We start from the raw sequence: 16,678 nt of genomic DNA on the forward strand, positions 1-16,678 counted from the left end.
TGGTCTCTAACCCCAACTATCCGCTTAGTAGCCCACTGTCTCGGCAACGCCGCCTCCAGCGACAGGCACCGTTATGCTGGAATCCTCTCATGGAAGCCAGCAAGCTGATGCCTCTCTACCACCTCCAATTGTATGGATGATGATTTGGCTTAATAGCGAAACGACGTAAGTACTACTTTAAGTCTTTTATATGCTAAAAGAGTTTGATAACTCATGATTAGTGGTTCTTGATTATTGATTCTAGTTTTAGTTGACAATTGGTGCTGTTTAAGTTAACTGTTGATAGATAGAGTTTGTGGTGCATTCCAGTTATTATAGATGAAACTCTGCTGAATTTTTTAAAAAAAATCTCTATATATTATGGTTATTTGCTTCTGAAGTTTTAATTTATGCTGCTATTGAGACACAGACATCACCGTCTTTTTCGCCATCTCATCAGGGCCAGGGGAATGATGACACGACAACTACCGAGATCCTTAGTGATTGAAGCTTTGTTTTTTACTGTTTCATTGTATTTGATTTATTTTACTTTTAATTTATTTGAATATTTGATGTTTAACATTATATAATTGGATTCTATTATTTATAATTTAACCACTAATTGGGTGAAAAATAAATTTAAATAAAAAATTAAAATTAAAAAGAAAGAAATTAAAAAAATTGCATCTCAATATATATATATTTTAAAATTGTCATTACCGTCGGATTTATGGAGGACATAATCCGACAGTAAAAGTGCAGAAAATAGGATATTGTGGCGCCAACGCTACCATCGAAAAAAATCTCCGGTAACCACATGATTTTTCGAGCAGGTAATTTGTTGCAGAATCTGACGGTAATTACTGTCAGACGAAAAAATCCGACGGTAACTTATTACTGGCGAGATTTATACCATCAAATTTTATTAGATTTTGTTAATTTATTGATAGAAGTCCATTTAAAAAATAGTGATAATGTCAATGGTTGTGTTATTGTAGATTAAAAATGCTAGTATTATTGTTTATTAATTAGTGTTGATTCATAAGATTTGAAGTAGACAGTAGTGATAAGGGTTATTAGAGTTAGATAAGAATATCTAAATAAAGTTTAGGATAACTAGTGAGTTTTTTTTTGTCATATGTTTGGATACTTTGAATAAGATTGGAATGGCATTAACTTATTTTAAATCAAAATTTATTATTGATTATTATTCTTAGAATTTTCATTAAATTTTTATTTTTTATACCATTATAGTATGTTTTTAGGTTTGGATTTCTAATTACTCTAATTATGTGTTTACCAAATATTTTTTAAAAGTAGCAACTTCTTCCTCTATATTACAGTCGACTCGTATTATCAGCGTTAGGAGGCAACATAATATACCTCTATACGGCTGATTCATTCCATATTTGGAGGTCGTCAGCTTATACCTCCTCATTTGGCTAAACAATTATTGGTTTAAGCTAGATAAGCCTTTTGTCAGCGCATTTGTTAAGAGGTGGCATCTAGAAACATACACCTTTCATATATTATTTGGAAAGTGCACCATCATGCTACAGGACGTAGCCTACTAGTTAGGTTTGCCTATTGATGGTGAGGTGATAAACTCATATTTCATGAGTTCTTTTGTGCTTAATTAGAGTGATTTATTCAACTCTTCACCTACTTATTCACATTAATTGCATGGTTTTACTTTCCCTTTCTTATTATGTCATGTTGTGAAAAATATGTTTTCTAAGCTTTAAAATTAATTATTTTAATTACCTTTATTTCCATTCGATGCCGTGATTAGTGTGTTGAGTAGTTTCAGATTTTCTAAAGGCAGAATGACTTAAAGGATGAAAAAGGAAACATACTAGAATGGAAGGAGTAAGCAAAACGGAGCTTTAAAGAAACTGGTATCCACGCGATCGCATGGACGACGCGATCGCGTGCCAAGCACGAATCAGAAGCGACGCGGCCGCATGACTGACGCGACCACGTGGCAAGGAAAAGCTCCGAATGACGCGACCGCGTGACACACGCGGATGCGTGACAGAGGCCACGCACCAGAAATTACAGAATATGCCCCCAGCGAATTCTGAAGCCCTTTTTGGCCCAGATCCAAGTACAGACAGCATAGACCAGAGGTTATAAAGTGTAGGAATGCTTCCATTCAAAGGGAGCTCGCATATTTTTACCTTTCAATGATTTAGATTTAGTTGAGAGGGAGATCTTCTCTCTCTCTTTTAGGATTTAGGATTTCTTCTTGTTTTAAGAGTAACTCTGGATCCCAGGTTTAATATTCTTTTAGTGTTACTTCTATTTATTTATTCCAACATTTGAATTGATTATTATAATTTGATTTATGAATTCTCTCATGTTACAGATTGTTATTTGAATTAATGATAATTGAGGTATTTTCAGTTTATGATTGTTCTCTTTGATTTAAGTTACCATTGCTTCCCATCTAAGGACCTCTTTATCATTCCAGCAATTTTACTTTTCCCCTTTTGGTTCTGGTTAAGAATTTAGTAACTCAACAGCTATTAAACTCAACATAATTGATAATCGTTATCTTGTTAATTGAGCTGAACTTAAATAATCCCAACCTTTTCTGAGAAAATAATTAGGATTCGAAGGTCAATTTAATTAGTCCCTTGACTTTCTTTTACCCTGGTGAAGGTTGACCAAGTGGAGTTTAGATTCAACTTTCATTATCGTTGAGAGAGATAACTAAGTTGGACCTCTAATTTCTCTACCTTGCTAAAAGTTGCTTTACAGTTATTATTTATTCTTAATTGCCATTTAATTCACTCGTCATTTAAATTACTTGCTTCTCACCTTCTAAACCCCGATTACAACCTTTATAGCCAATAATAAGAACATACTTCCTTGCAGTTCCTTGAGAAGACGACCCGAGGTTTGAATACTCGGTTAACAATTTTTAAAGGGGTTTGTTACTTGTGACACCCAACACGTTTGTACGAAGGGGTTTTTGCCGGTTTAGAAACTATATCTACAACGCAACCGTTTTTATGAATTTCTTTACTAGTAGAAAACCCGATGTCAAAATGGCGCCGTTGCCGGGGAACTGCTAACGTGTGCCTTATTATTGGTTATTGTAAATATTTTTCTTTTGCTTGTTTATTTATTTTTGTTTTTCCTTTTTCTCTTTATTTGCTACTATGAACTCTCACCCCTCTCGCTTTGAGTTTGGTTCTAATATTGTTAAGGGAAATAGAAGTTATAGCAGGAATGTGCATCAAGGTCAGACCAATCAAGGATGGATGGAGCCAAGAGAATCCAATCAACCCTTTAGGCAGCAACACCCTCCGAGATATCCTGGACAGAGACCATTCTACCGCGCATACCCAGCTGAAAGACATGGTGGACAACCTTGTAATTACCAACAAGCCCCACCCCGTGCATATGAACCATCCTTTCAACATAACCTCGAACCACCACACTCACAAGCTTTTCTTCACCATTCGCCATCACATGATCCTTCCTTACCCCAATACCAATCCAATCGTTCCCAATCATCACCACTTTCCTTTGTATCATGTCCAAGTTTAGCAAACCACGAAGCAAAGGATCGCCTAAAGGAAACAGTAATTAAATTTCAAACAACCATTCAACAACTGGAGCAAGCACTAATTCAATGGGCCACTAGGCGCTCAAATATACAAGGATCAACCACAGCTCCCTGTGGACAGCCCGATGAAGAGCGTAGCATGAAAGAAATACTAGAGACTCCAGTGGACAAGACAGAGAATGAATTCGTACTAGAACAAGTGGAAGAAGCTGTCATTGTTCAAGAAGAAGAGTTGGTTGAAGATCTAGGCGATGCTGAACTTCCTTGGGAATCCAGAATTGAGGAAAACTCCGTCCAAGATGCCACAGTTGATGCTAAGGAGGATACCGTACAACCTCCAAGGCAAGTCGTTTATGAAGAATCAGACGGAATAATCCAAGAAGCAAATTTCCTTGATGATGATAGTCACAAGTCTAGTTCTCCTAGTGATGAACTTGCGTCCGCAAGTGAATTCTCTGAGATCGAAGAATCTTCCCCAAGTGAATATGAAGATGATGCGGAGGTAGATTTCTCTCAATCTCCAATCTATGACTCGAGTGATGAGGAAGACATAGAAGACTTTGACCAAGATACAGATACAATTGAAGATCTTTGCAAGGAAGTGGAAGAATTCACAAAAGAACACAAGGAAACGGAACTTGCAGAACCACCAAAAACACCTATCCCAAGGCCATTACCACCCAATACAAGCTTCAAGTGGGTACAATCCTTAACTTATAATTTTACTTACTCACTTGAATATGGTTTGCTTGAAACAGATGGCCAGCTTAGAGCTCTCTGCGGCTTTAAGAGTAAGAGGGAAATGGCTCGTATTCAGAGCTGGTGCACCAGGTTCAATAAGGTTCCACGCTTCACCTCGAAGTACACGGATTGGTATCATGCTCAATTGCATGGATCACAGAGAACGTTTGGTCACCATGGTGAGATTCTACTTTTTAAGCCGCCCGGATGGAGACATGTAGACCAAGACGAAGGCGGATTTAAACGCAAGGCTTGGAATCCTGAGGTTTATTCTGATATTTGTTACCCCAGGAGCCTAAAAATTTGTTTGCAGCTGCTCAGAAGCTTTACATGCCTAGTTTGGGACCCCGGAGGCTATTGGCATTCCAAGCACTGGTGGAGATTTTTGGACGAATTTAAACACAAGCCACCAAAACAGGATACTCTTCCAATGTCCAACTTAAGGACTTTAACTAAAAGTGCTAGGTGGGAGACAACCCACCATGGTATGGTCGCCTCTTTTTCAACTTATTTCTTGTTAATTTCTTTCATTTTTTCCTTTTTCATTTTAATTTATTAAACCTGGAATCATGCATAGCATTCATGTCCATCATTGCATCCTGCATTTTTCGGTTTAAAAAAAAAAGGGTGCACGACGCGACCGCATGCCCCATGCGATCGCGTCATATCGCGAAAAACACCACCCATGCGACCGCGTGACCCACGCGGCCGCGTGATATATATATCGGCGTAAGGATCCAACGAACAGAAAGTTGGGCTGGAATCGTGCGGCCCTTGTGCGTTTCGCACAAATTAGCCTACGCGATCGCATGCCCCATGCGATCGCGTCCCTCAACCAATTCCAATCCCACGCGACCGCGTGAGCGACGCGATCGCGTCGCATGGATTGCACATCACCCCAAAAGGAGATAGAGAGTTGCGCTAAAACGGCGCTGGAGTCGTGCGTTTAGCACAACTTCCAGCGACGCAATCACGCGACCCATGCGATCGCGTCACCCTTCTTTCCCCCCTCTCATATGATTGCGCACCCCACGCGATCGCGTCACTCCCATTCTCGTCCCAACCACGCGACCGCGTGCCCCACGCGGCCGCGTGGATTCGAAAATATAACCCCCCAGCCCGCGAACCCTATCAGTCGCGCAGCCCCCCTTTTCACCCCCAACCCTCCTCTCCTTCTCTCTTCTTCTTCTTCCCAGCCACCGCCGGCCAGCCACCACACCACCACCCCAACGCCGCCGCCACCCCGTACGCCGCCGCCCCAACCCCCTCCCCTCCCTTCTTCTACCTTCCTCCTCTCCCCTCCCCTCTCCGCCATTGCCTCCGCGACCACCGCCCCCCCACCACCGCCACCCAGCCGCGCTCCCTCACCCAACCACACCCCCCTTCTTCTATCACCAACCCAAAAAAACCCTCGCCGCCACTGCCCCCCCTCAGCCGCCACCGCGACACCGTGCACCACCACCGCACCGGACGCCGCCGCAACCACCTTCTTCCCTGTTCCACCCCTTCCGCTTACCAGGTTCCGCAACACGCAACCTTTTTTATCCGTTCGTCACTTTTCTGTATTTTTTATTCCGTTTATGTTCATAATTAGCATAGCTAGACTTGCATATTGTAGTGGATTTTTAGGTTGTTAGGTAGCATAGGCTGTGGTTAGTGGATCTAGGTCTGTTTACTTGCACTGTTCTTACTTCTGTTTTATCCTATGTGCAAATCTGTTGCTGCTATAATCATGATTCATATGCTGCTTTCTTGTATGTTGCTGCTGTTTACATTGAGTTTTTCTGTTTATTTTATATCTATGTACATGCAGCTTGCTTTCTTTTAATTCATATGAACTGATATGATTGCTGTTTATTTTCCGGGATAATCCAATTTTAGCCAGAATGCTGCCCAAATTTAAAAAAAAAATTGTTTTCATTCATGTTTTGGTTTGGCATTTCTGAAATCTGTTTTACTCTGCTTTACCCAAACTATTACATGAATGCTATGACAGACTTTCTTATCCTTTTTGATTTCCTGGTTCATAAACTGCTTGTTCAATTATGAGTACTTCTATTCTTACCTGTGAATCCTTGTTATATGGTTTTTTTCTCTATGCCACTTACTTTAACCCGCACTTTACTAACTCACTGATTTTAATTTCCTAATTTCTTTTTCAAATCCTAACCATACTAACCCTTTTGATCTCTTTTATGATTATTTTCACTTTCCTCTAACTTTCTAACCATGGCATATTGCTTATTTTTTTCCATTTAACATAAATTCAATCACATTTCATATACTCATTTTCCTTATTCTATTCCTCCCTTACCGCTTTGAGTTTCCTTTGTTTAAATTGCCTATTCACTTTCCTATTTTATCCATTTCCTGGTTTTCTGTTTTTCAGGATGTCTGCCTCACAGAGGAAAGGCAAAGGCAAGGCTACTGGCAAGCGCAAGAGAGGAGATTCCTCCCAGTCCATCATTGCTCTAATGCACGATTCATCATGGCAGGAGAAGAACTTCACACAGCAGGAGCAAGCTAACCAGCTGCTTCCTGCGGATGATCCTATAAAATTTGCAAACCGGTACTGTGAACTGAAGTACCCGGCTTTTGCAAACTCCAGAAACCTATACCTGGAACGTACCTTGAAGATTCCAGAAGCCCTCCAGCAGTACATTACTAAGCAAATCAAGCAACGGGGCTGGTTCTTTCTGGAGAGACAACTGACAGAGGTAAATGCATCTTGGGTACGGGAATTCTATTGCAACTACTACCTTACTACCCTAGATGTAGTGAACCTGAGGGGAAAGCAAATTCTGGTAACTGAGGAGGCCATAGAGACCATTCTCCAGCTCCCAGCCAAGTCCGATCAGCCAGATGGTTTTGCACAGGCTGAGGAGGACATGGGCCAGATGCAGTTTGACTGGGATGTTGTGAAGGCACGGATAGCTCTCGACTCTGCTGTTCCTTGGGAGATGGGTCAGAACACCACTATGCCTAGAGGGATCAAGAGAGTGTACTTAAATGATGAGGCTCGGCTATGGCATCAGATCTTGAGTAATTTTGTGATGCCGAGTACTCACGAGACGGAGATCCCGGCTACCATGATCACCCTCTTTTGGTGTGTGCTGGAGGGTAAGGACATTTATCTGCCTCGTTTTATCCAGCATTATATGGCCAGGGCCCACGTCCGAGGCACCCTCCCCTTTCCTTACCTGGTTACACGGCTAGGCCGTCAGGCTGATGTGCCTTGGGAGGATGCCGATGAGCGACCACCAGCAGCGGACTGTAGGAAGATCATCCCACACAGCAGGAACTTCCTTGCCTTGGGCTACAGACCACCACCTGTCACTGCTACTGATGAGTCAGCCCCTCCGTCTGCTGGACCCTCTTCATCCACAGCTGCCCCAGCTGCCCCTGCTGCCACCACTGCACCTCCACCTGCCTCTGAGCCGGTCTATCGCCTCGTGCACCATCTATTCTGCCAGCTTGATCAGATGGAGCTTTGTAACAGGCGCCGGTATGAGAGATTAGAGCGCCACAGCAGGTGACACTATTCCCATCTGAAGCTGATGATCAGACAGGGCGCCGACATCCCCTCCGAGCCCAACACCCCTTCAGAGCCATCAGAGGATGAGCACGAGGAGGAGGATGAGCACGAGGAGGAGCCTCATTCCCAGGCGGAGACTCATCAGTAGGCAGCCGCAGAGCAGGCTGCCCCGCATCAGGAGGTCATGCCCCAGATTGAGGCTGCAGATCCAGAGATCCCGCTCCAGTCCGTCCCACCTCCACAGCAGCCAGACCCCCAGCCCACCACCACCACGGAGACCCCAGCTACCATCCCTACCATTGATGACACTCCTTCACACCAGGCTTGATTGAGCATCGAGGACGATGCTTCATTTTAAGTGTGGGGAGGTCGCCATCTCTGGCGTTTATTTTGGTGAACCACTACATACTTTTTCTTTTATTTTGGATATTTTTCTGTATTTTTCTCTTTTTCTTTTATTGTTATTTTCTGAGTACTTATACATTGCTACTTGTATATTTTACTCTATGTGCTGCATTTTGCATTTTTTGTTCATATTTTAGTCATTTAGTTCATGTTAGTTATTTAGTTTAGTTTGCAATTCTGATTTACTAGTGGATTAATTAGTATAGTTTACCCTTTTTAGCATAAAGATAGTATAGTTTAATTAGAAAAATATAAAAGGAAGTAAACTAGAAACTTTAACAGAATCAAAACAACCCACACCTTGTATATATAGCATTACATGTTAGTTGACAACATTTCATCAAGGAGGAACATTAAAACTTTAAAAGCTACCCTAAATAATTTTTTTTTTCAAACCTGCATACAATATATAAAATTTCTTTACCCCATATTAGCCTACCTTTTACATTACCCTTGTTAACCCCCTTGAGCCTTTTAAAACCCCTTTATTCTATTTAGCCAAATTACTAGCCTTAAGCAAAAAAACAAAGAAAAATCCCAAGTGAATCCTTAGTTAGCTTAAGATAGAAAATTATGAACAGAGTTAAATGTGGGAAACCTTTTGGGAACATGGATGATAGAACCAAAAAGGTAGAAAAAGTAAAAAGGAATAAAATAAAATTTGGGAAGAATACTCATGAGAAAATTTAAGTGATTTAATTATCATGTGCATTAAAAAAAAATATTTTTCAGCATCTAAATAAAAGGGGATACAAAAAGAAATTCTCCGATGAAAACAATGCACATGGAATAAAAATAAAAAGTGAAACATGAGCATGTAACAATAAGTGGGAAATTATGGGAAATTAGGTAAAGAAATTTTATTTTACTAAATATGTATGTTAGGTGAGATCTTAGTCTAATTAAGGATTCACTTATTAGCTCACTTAACCATATACATAAATCCTTACCTTTACCTTGGCCCCATTACAACCTTAATTAAGACCTTATGACTTTTTGGTATGACTATATTCTATAATTGTTGATTGGTTAGATGAAAAACAAAGTTATAGAAAGTAAGAATAAAAAGAAAGATAGAGTGAATAAACCCAATAAACACTGAGTGACTAGAGAGTAAACACAAAATCCAGTGAGGGTTCAATAACTCATCAACATATATCTGTGCTTAAAATTTACTAATTGTTTTGCAAGTTTGTACAATGTTTTCTTTCCCATCTCATTTGCTAAAATGCTTTATTATTTATGGGTTGGCTATATATATATACATAACTCCTTGAGAATGTAAATTAACTTAGCTACATGTAAGCTTTATATATGAGTGGATGAATTAGAATTGCATGACTCATTAGGTAGATGCATTTAGCATAGGTTGCATTTCATAACATTCCATCACTTTAACCTTAATTATTTACCTTGGATTTAGCATGAGGACATGCTAGTGTTTAAGTGTGGGGAGGTTGATAAACCCATATTTCATGAGTTCTTTTGTGCTTAATTAGAGTGATTTATTCAACTCTTTACCTACTTATTCACATTAATTGCATGATTTTACTTTCCCTTCCTTATTATGTCATGTTGTGAAAAATATGTTTTCTAAGCTTTAAAATTAATTATTTTAATTACCTTTATTTCCATTCGATGCCGTGATTAGTGTGTTGAGTAGTTTCAGATTTTCTAAAGGCAGAATGACTTAAAGGATGAAAAAGGAAACATACCAGAATGGAAGGAGTAAGCAAAACGGAGCTTTAAAGAAACTGGTATCCACGCGATCACATGGACGACGCGATCGCGTGCCAAGCACGAATCAGAAGCGACGCGGCCGCATGACTGACGCGACCGCGCGCCTTAAGCAGAATGCATATGACGCGGTCGTATGACTGACACGACCGCGTGACAAGGAAAAGCTCCGAATGACGCGACCGCATGACACACGCAGACGCGTGACAGAGGCCACGCACCAGAAATTACAGAATACGCCCCCAGCGAATTCTGAAGTCCTTTTTGGCCCAGATCCAAGTACAGACAGCATAGACCAGAGGTTATAAAGTGTGGGAATGCTTCCATTCAAAGGGAGCTCACATATTTTTACCTTTCAATGATTTAGATTTAGTTGAGAGGGAGATCTTCTCTCTCTCTTTTAGGATTTAGGATTTCTTCTTGTTTTAAGAGTAACTCTGGATCCCAGGTTTAATGTTCTTTTAGTGTTACTTCTATTTATTTATTCCAACATTTGAATTGATTATTATAATTTGATTTATGAATTCTCTCATGTTACAGATTGTTATTTGAATTAATGATAATTGAGGTATTTTCAGTTTATGATTGTTCTCTTTGATTTAAGTTACCATTGCTTCCCATCTAAGGACTTCTTTATCATTCCAGCAATTTTACTTTTCCCCTTTTGGTTCTGGTTAAGAATTTAGTAACTCAACAGCTATTAAACTCAACATAATTGATAATCATTATCTTGCTAATTGAGCTGAACTTAAATAATCCCAACCTTTTCTGAGGAAATAATTAGGATTCGAAGGTCAATTTAATTAGTCCCTTGACTTTCCTTTACCCTGGTGAATGTTGACCAAGTGGAGTTTAGATTCAACTTTCATTATCGTTGAGAGAGATAACTAAGTTGGACCTCTAATTTCTCTACCTTGCTAAAAGTTGCTTTACAGTTATTATTTATTCTTAATTGCCATTTAATTCACTCGTCATTTAAATTACTTGCTTCTCACCTTCTAAACCCCAATTACAACCTTTATAGCCAATAATAAGAACATACTTCCTTGCAGTTCCTTGAGAAGACGACCCGAGGTTTGAATACTCGGTTAACAATTTTTAAAGGGGTTTGTTACTTGTGACACCCAACACGTTTGTACGAAGGGATTTTTGCCGGTTTAGAAACTATATCTACAACGCAACCGTTTCTATGAATTTCTTTACTAGTAGAAAACCCGACGTCATGAGGTGATCAGCGGGTGCCTCGCATATTTTTCGCATTTCACTCTGAATGGGAAGCCAATGTGGGAATGGTTCAAAGAGCTATTGAGTAAGCTTTCATCATCGAGATGCATAAAGCAGATGATAGTAACTTTTACGTGGTTTCATGACATTTTCAAGGTGCTCCCAACAGATGCAAGTGAGGAGACAATTTGTAGATACACTCGAGCTAGCATGTATTATAATGTTGCTATCCATTCAACTATTTAGTGACAAGAGTATGAATCAGGTTCATCTTTAGCGATTGTCATTTTTGTTGTGGTTGTACAGATGTATGTGTTAGGTGGCCAACAAAAGTGTGGTTGACCTGGCCTGTAGTACAATTACTAATATTCTGGCGGTTCCTCACATTGAGGCCATATGGCTTCAACACATTTACTTTTCCATTGGCATCCAAGTATCCATTGGCATCCAAGTATGATTGGCTGTTTTACGTTGGTGATATCTATATAAATGTCTCATTGTATCTATATGTCACTATGAAACTAATAATGAAATTGTAAGTGGGCGAGATCTCTGCTTGTTTTGGACAAGAAAGAGCCAATAGTTATTTAGATGAGGCTATTGTTGGATAGATTTCAGCCTCAACAGGTGAGTTGTTTCCCATTTTAAATCATATTACATATGATATTTATGGTTTGTAGTCATATTGCCATCTAATTATGGTTTTTTTTCCCGTTTGTATGGGAGACATTGTAAAACTTGCGAAATTAGTAAATAATTAGCCAATAAAATAATTATTAATCAAGAAATTAGAAAATAGAATTTTATAGTTTAATGGAGTAGAGAAAATTAAAATAGAAATTTTGACACTAATTTTAAAGAATTTGGCCCAAGATTGGGTCGAACGGACCGAACCGGTCGGACCGAACCCATATTGGGCCCAAGGCCCAAGTATATAATCCATGGCTCAGCCTTTCTTTCCCAAAAGAAAGGGAAACACGCTACAAGTGAGAAAGAGAGAGAGAGAGAGAGAGAGAGAGAGAGAGAGTAAGGAAACGGTGGGGAGAAGAGAAGTGAAAGTTACTATTCACTTCGATTTTTAATCGTCGGTAACTTTTGATCCGGAGTTCCGATTGACAAACCGTCAGCGGCCACGCGTTTGTCTTGAAATCTTCTACAAAATTCACTCAACTACTTGGTAAGAAACTTGATTTTTCTCACCCAAATATTATCATCTCAGTTTTGAAATTTGTTGGGATTAGGTATTGAAAATTTGTTGAATTTTAATGTTTAGGAGCAAATTAGCTTTGTGAATTTACTGGGTTCTATCCTTAGTTTTCATTGGTAAGGTGAGGAACATTTAATCCTTTTCAAGTTATCTAATTAGTTAATCCTATGGTAATTTTAATGTTATCTTGTGAAATTAGTTTGAATTGTGTACTTTGGAAACAAATTGGTGGTGTTGGAGACTTGGTATTGGACTCTAGGGAGCCAGAGACCCTTTTGGTAAGACTTTGAAAACTTAGGTGTCGTGGAATGGTGAAAAATTGTGACGTTCTGGGTTTTACGAGAAATTAGCCAAGGTATAGTTTTGGTTTCTCGTATTTAATATGTAATGTCTCGTGAAAACATAGGCTAGATAACCATAGGATAGGTTGGAATGTATGTTTACACTAATGATAGTGGCATTGATGAAAATTGATAAATTGTGATGATTTATTATAGATAATTGTGAATATGAATGCTGATGAGTTGAGAATTCATGTGTGATGACGAATTATTTGACTTTGAAGAAAAATTGGTATTTGAGTGATTAGTTATGATACGAGGATAGATATGTGTATTGTTGAATGTTTGATGTTGGGTTATTGAAAGAAGAAAGTGAATAGAATTGTGAAGGTTGATTGTTGAAGTTGAAGTGTGATGTTTATATATATATATATATATATATAAAATGAGCTAAGTGTATGTTGATTAGGATGTGGAAGTTTGACTTGATTGAGAAGGTTGAGTTAAGGGTGTGATAGATTTTGGAGCTATGATATCATATGTCTTGGTGTTGATTATGAGCATAGAGAGTTGGTTTTGAATCTTGAGTTGATGAAAATAGAGGTTAGAGAATTTTTGTGTAAAATTGATTTTTGGTCAAACTTCGACAAGTCATAACTCAGCTTCTGAACCTCTAGATTGTTTCAAACTTGTTTCATATAAAAATTAGGTCCGTGAAGTTTACGCTGTTCGAAGAACGGATGAAAAATGTTTTAAAACGAGAATATGCGAGTCGGTAATTTTGGTATGTAAAGCTGAAATACTGCAGACTTAACCATTTTTACTGATCTACAATGCATGCATACATAAACCATTCCTTACACGGATGGGCGTTTCCGTCTGGCATGCACGCGTACCCGGACGAGGCAATGCGTACGCAAGATGTGCAAATTTCACTCCGACGTGTATGCGTGGCCCATGCATACGCGTAACTCCTGTTTTCAGCAAAGTAGATTTTATGTTTTAAAACCTAATTTCGAACCTCTATTTTTACTCTTCAGTGTCCTAAACTTAAATTTAATTATAAGGAGGGAGTTGAACATTGAGAGGATAATAACTTGCGAGTGAAGAAAGATTGTAAAGGGGTGATGTAAGTTGAAAAGTTTAACGAAAAGGCTAGTTTATAGATAAATATGATTGTGGCCCCAGGTAGTAGGTAGTGACGATGTCCAGTTGCTCCGGGTATGAGATAGAGAAGAAGAACTATGAGAAATGAATTTAAATATGGAGTTTTGAATGAATGTATGTTTGTAATACCTGGGTGGTAGCAAGGATGGTGGTTCGTGCCGCTTGCTCCAAGTTAATGTTTGAGATTTGGTAACAATGATGATTGATTTAAACTGAATGAATGTATGTTTGAGATCCTGGGTAGTAGCAAGGATTGTGGTTCGTCCCTCTTGCTCCAAGTTAGTGATTGTGACTTGGGTTATAGCAGCAGTAGTGGAATTTTTTCGCTTGCTCCAGGTTGAGCTTTTAAACATCCGCCTGGGTAGTAGCCGCAATAGTGGTTATTCCACTGGTTCTGGGTTAAGCGGGTAGTAGCAAGGGGGTTGTAGCTCAAACCCACTTGCTCCGCAATGGGTGTTTCTGTCCATGGTTAGCTACCAGGACGTGTCGGGTTGGCTATATAATCGACAGATGATATCATCAGCCATAGAACAGGCATGCATTATGTGCATATATTTGATTTGCTTGTTTGTGCATTGTCTTGGCTTGCTTAATTGATTATTCATGTTAATTGCTAACTGCCTGCTTGTTGTATATATTTTCTGTATGTGCTTGATTTGCCTGTTTGTTTGCCTTTGGTTTCACCAGAGTTGGAGGATTGAAGGAAAGGCAGAAGATTGAGGGTTTTAATTAGGTTTTCATCAAGTTTAGAACCTTAGAGAACTACCCCTATTTATGGTTTCAGTTTTAGTTCCTTAAGTTTTATAATCTGAGTGTCGGCGTTCTAGGATTGTCTCTGGCTTTCCTAGGGCCTTATTTATTATATATGTGGGCATCTTAACCATACTGAGAACCCCCAGTTCTCATCCCATACGATATTGTTGTTTTTCAGATGCAGGTCGAGATACACCTCACTAGGCGTTTGGAGTTCTATTGCAGCGAAGATGGGAGTTTAGGCTTTTATGTTTTATTATGTATACATATATGCTAGACTTCTCCTCTTATGTATTTTGCTATGGTGCTTCATAGAGAACTGATGGAGAACTAAGGTTGTTTTGAGTATTTTAGACCTTGGGACTTGTATATACTTATGAAAATATCTCTGGTCTACCTTGGCTTCGTAGGTTGAGCCTGGAGCTTGAATAGTTTGTATCTTTTGGCACTTCCTTTTTATTGTTCATATATATATATATCTTACGTTTCTTTGTACGCAAGTGTTTCGTTTACGTGAGCGTTGCGCCATTCGTTTTAGACTTTTCTTCAAAGGCTCCTAGTTACAAACCATTTTCAAACTATATTACATATATATTTTATTTTTTTACTTTTAGAGGTCGTAATACCTTACCACCTCTGTTTTATGACTTAAGCATAAGACTCTGTGTGGTAGGGTGTTACAAACATACTCCGTACGGGAGGTCATGCAGGTGGTTCACCGAGTGATACTTGTTGTGGAGAATTTAAGGCTATGGAGGGTGATGACATCTCTCATCTACTTTGTTATGATTGAGTGGCATTAGGTTGACCGGGTCATACCACAATTCAATGAGGTATAACATCACCAATAGGGAATTTGACATAGATTTTCTGCACTCGAAACATGGGAGAGGCAGAGATCTTTGGTTCCCCCAGTACTTTTAGCCATGACATCTACAATGGGACAAGAGAGTTGGTTTCTTTCTCCAGGTGGCCGATCCAAGTCCATAAGAGCAGTTCCTGTAGTAGTACCATTAGGTGGCTCATAGGTTCTTGTCCCTTGGCGCTACCTTTGCTGACCCTAGGACAAATGGGATCTCAACTGAGGTGGCTCACAGAGTTATGATGGATATGCCTACTAGGGTGCAAGTACCAAATGTCCTCAACAATAGGAATGTTAATTGGCGCAGACGTATTGGTACATAAGCCGTTACATGATTGGCAATGGATCGATGACATCATAGTGCAGAAAGAGGGAAGGGATGCTGGGTGAGATCATGGTGGTCAACGTATTCATCGAGCCAAACTGAGGCGTAGATACGGCAGAGGTGATGGTGATGACGATGGCGATAAGGGTGGTGTTGCTAGTGGGAGGTGGAAGTGATGAAAGCGGTGGAGATGTCGGGAGCAATTTTGGTAGAGGCACTTCTGCTCTAGGTTCTTGTAGTCAAATGTTTGGCGATGACAGTAGGACTCATATGTACACCAAACCTTCCCAAATGATGTACACCAGCCTTTCCTTGATGATGTTCATAGAATTTGCAAGTCATCAAGCCATGGAAGATTAGTACGGTGGTTTTCAGTTCTACGTGTAGATAGACGACATGCTGCAGGAGGATGATGGACAACATTACAGGCCACAAATGTCAAAGTTCCATCCAAGTTTATCATGTATCCACAGGTCTAAATGTTACAGGTTTTTGCTTTGGGTGGGACACCTCCATCAGTATTTGGCGTAGCACTTCCTCCATCTCCATTACCTACTGATCAAGCCCAAAGAGCTCCGAGCGTCAGATGTCCTCCTAGGTGCAGCACTGGAAGTCATTTACTCCTCAGACTCGGTTATGATCTTGGTGATTATTACAACCAGTAGCATATCATGGGTTTAGGGTTTATTAGCTACTTTGTATGTTATTTTTATGTTGGTTGTTTAGGTTATTATATGTTGTTATTTCTGTATGTAGAAAAGAGTGACAAATAGATATTAGTTATGTGATTTCTTCATGTGATCTTTAATATTTACAAATGTTAAACATGAAATGAATGTAACACAAGCACTTGCAAATTGAAACAACTAATGATATTAAAACAGT

The sequence above is a fragment of the Arachis ipaensis genome, chromosome B10 (assembly GCF_059453495.1).
Source record: "Arachis ipaensis isolate K30076 ecotype BB chromosome B10, ASM5945349v1, whole genome shotgun sequence".
NCBI classification, from domain to species: domain Eukaryota; kingdom Viridiplantae; phylum Streptophyta; class Magnoliopsida; order Fabales; family Fabaceae; genus Arachis; species Arachis ipaensis.